The following is a 3474-nucleotide window of genomic DNA, read 5'->3' as shown; positions in this document are numbered from 1 at the left end:
ACTGTCAAGGAAACACCTTTGTTCATATTCCTATTGGCAACTGACATAATTATTTTTTATGTGACTTTGTACATAATGGAGAAATATATGTAGTCTATACAAGCTCAAAGGAGATAAGATAGAAAGAGGTATACATTTGGAGTGTCAATTTTTGTCCACTGCGTCTTAGTCTAAGCTATGCATAGCTAAAAATATAGTTAGAGAGAAAAGCAATGTCACATACTTGTAAATTTTAAATTTTAAATACATACATTATTGGAATTATTTGCATTATCATGTAATCCCCCTTAAAATGAGACATTTCACGTGATGAATCAAGGAATTACTGTAATATAACTAGAATTGCATTTATCAATCTTTATCTTTGCTTGATTCAAATGTGATTTCTTCTACTAATTGGACTATTGGGCAATGACAATCTATCTATTTACAATTTCTTTTCATTTTCAAAACACTATTTTTATTGCTCTAATTTGTTATCCAATGTAGTTATTTTGGACATTATTAGTGGAATTTATAGATTTGATTACTTGTAATGAAATCTGCACTACTATATTTAAAATAACCAAATCATGATAAACGCTTTACATTCTTCTACAAAGCATTTTAGTACAAAGATTTTACTCTAATATCTTTGCTTCTTTCATCTACTCAATTGGTCTACCTTGTCTAAATTGTGCACTGTGTTTACAGAACCAAGAATATACATGATTTGTTTCAAAGCAAAAACAATTATAGATTTAGAGAATGAAGACATGTCCACTTTTAAAGAAAGTAAAAACTTGTCTACCAAGTGCAAAAAATGTCCAAAGCATAGGAAATACAAGGGTTTCAAGAAATGTCCTTGGGGTTGGCATGTTGCAGAGATAAGGGATCCACAAACTAAGTGTTGCCAATGGCTTGGAACATTTGAATCACTAGAAGAAGCTATAAATGCATACAATAAAGTAGCACTCTCTATGAGAGGAGTAACAGACTACGCAGACTACTACAAAAAATTTGTGATAGAAACCAATGATGCATTAGTGCATATTAAGCCATTGATAATGGAAAATTCGCTCTACTAGACCCCAACCCATGAAGAGAAAAACATAAAGCCCCATTATGAGACATCATCTAATATATAAGATGGCATACTATCACAAACACCATCCTTAGGTGATATCCCATTTGATAGCATAGTAGTACCTGATGTGCATTATGTAATGACACCTACAAATTATAATTTCGATGCAGCCCAACAAAGTAAAGATTGTCAATCATCAACAATTTTTCCTAACCAATATGGAACTAGTTATCTCCCACCATATACACATACATAATTAGGATTACTAGCAAACATAGTTGCCCATAACTCTATTGGAAATGATAGCATTAGTGATGTATACAAGTTGGACAATACTTCCAATGTGCATTCAAGCTTTCAAAGGAAACCAACCTCAATGTATAATTCCAATGTTGGAGGTTCAAATTTATTGCAAACTACTATTGAAATTTTCAAATCTGATGACTTCAATATAAAGGACTGCAACAAGAGAATGATATTTCATTTTACCATTTCTTATGTATTTTCTAGTCATAGTCAATGGAGAACATGAGATAGTCTAGTCAAGTAATTAGAATAATTTGCATAAATAAACTTTGGTAAAATACATTTGAATATGAAGGATATCTAATTGTATTTTTTCAGATATTGTAGGGTATGACAACATGAATAGCTGCAACATAAAACCAATCCTCCCATGGAACCCAAAAAGTGTACCCAAAGAATTAGATTCAAGCACCTATGATATGAGTTTCCGCAATATGAATGAAACAATGGACTATAAAGCAATTTTATCAATGCCACAGAACGAAATACAATGTGCACAACATATGGAACTCTTCTCTCAACAAATAATGTTGATGAGAAACATTTGTCAATTAATAACAAGATAATTTTGGAAATTGGTATTCTAAAGTGCAAGTTATCTGAAATTGAGGATGCGATAAATAATATAGAAAGCACACTCCTCAATGATATACTTGGATCTGTGCATCCACTATAAAATGTTTGTGAACATACAAAGGCTTTTGCACATAGAGAATAATGTTCAAGATGCTTGAACACATAAGAAAAAATCTTCAAGCATTGTATTCAACTCTTTATGTTGAGTTTCTATAACTGCATTATAATGCTTGCACAAATATATTTATATGTTGGTCATTACAAAAAGTATAGCATGTATGATATGTTGTAAAACAATTTTCCTTTTCCCAACTATGTAGAACCTTGGTGTCAAAATCTTGAATTTTAATTATACTAGGATAGGTTATGAGTAATACATATTGAAATGTGACAAACATAAATTATTAAGTATTCTTAATTAGTAAGAAATATGTTCTTCCAATTTTTTCTAATGTCTCTTAAAATGTGAACATCTACACAATCTTCTTTATATGTTGGAAGAATATAAACATAATTATTGGTCACAAAGTTGGAAAGTATAATTAAGGAAAACTAACAAAGTATCTGTGTTTGATGTACAGGGAAATACATGACAACTCAAAATTAACCAAGGTGTCAAAAATTCATAAAGAAGCTGACTACTTTCATAGAATGCATTTATTCTATTTACTATGAAGATCATTATCATATGTTAGAAGTTACTATGTCTGAAATGCATTAAGTACAAGTGCACATTGCCAACAAATATTTGTCAATTGCAACTTCTCATGATCAAATGTTCACATTGTGAAGATGACTGATAAAAATCAATCATGCAACATTGATATAGAGTTAGAAAACCAAGGACTTTGTAGGTTGCAAGAATTCAAATACAATGTTGGCGACTGCTTGTTTGACTCTATTGAATACTTAATTGACTTTACAAAAACTTCCAAAGACCTACGAAATGGTACAATAGACTACTTTTCAATGTGCCTTGCAAAAGCAGATCTAGAAGCATTACATGCATACAATCATGAGTTGCACCCTCTTCTCATCAAAGACCTCCATAATGTAAATGACAAGAACACTTACTTGTGACAAATGCGTCTATCTGCAAAAGAAGTAAACAATAGTAAGGAAACTAGTTTATCGGGAGACATATTTTGCATCCATTGGCTTTCCAAGTGGTTAAATATTCATATCTGTATCTTTTCACTAAAAATGGGAAAGCAATACATAGACTTTAATAAAACATTGAACACAACCATATTGTATACTATTTCATGATACAAATCGTCGAAGTGGCCATTTTGAACCTTTGGTACAATTGCAAGGGGTCCAATGCACAAACCATACAATCAATTTTCATAACTTTAGAGAAATGATTAGTAAAAAATGGACACCTTGAAAAATCATAATATTAGAGAACAAGAAATGCAAAGAGGTCATAAAAACACTAAAGAATAAGAGAATATACATACTGCTAGGGAAATCATTCCACAATCTCTCAAAAACACACAAAAAAATCATTAGATCTAAAATGA

This window comes from Cupressus sempervirens, chromosome 6 (assembly GCF_028749045.1).
Source record: "Cupressus sempervirens isolate cs-2001-9-10 chromosome 6, ASM2874904v1, whole genome shotgun sequence".
Taxonomy (NCBI): Eukaryota; Viridiplantae; Streptophyta; class Pinopsida; order Cupressales; family Cupressaceae; genus Cupressus; species Cupressus sempervirens.
The sequence above is the reverse complement of the archived record's forward strand: the minus strand, read 5'-3'. Positions refer to the sequence as shown.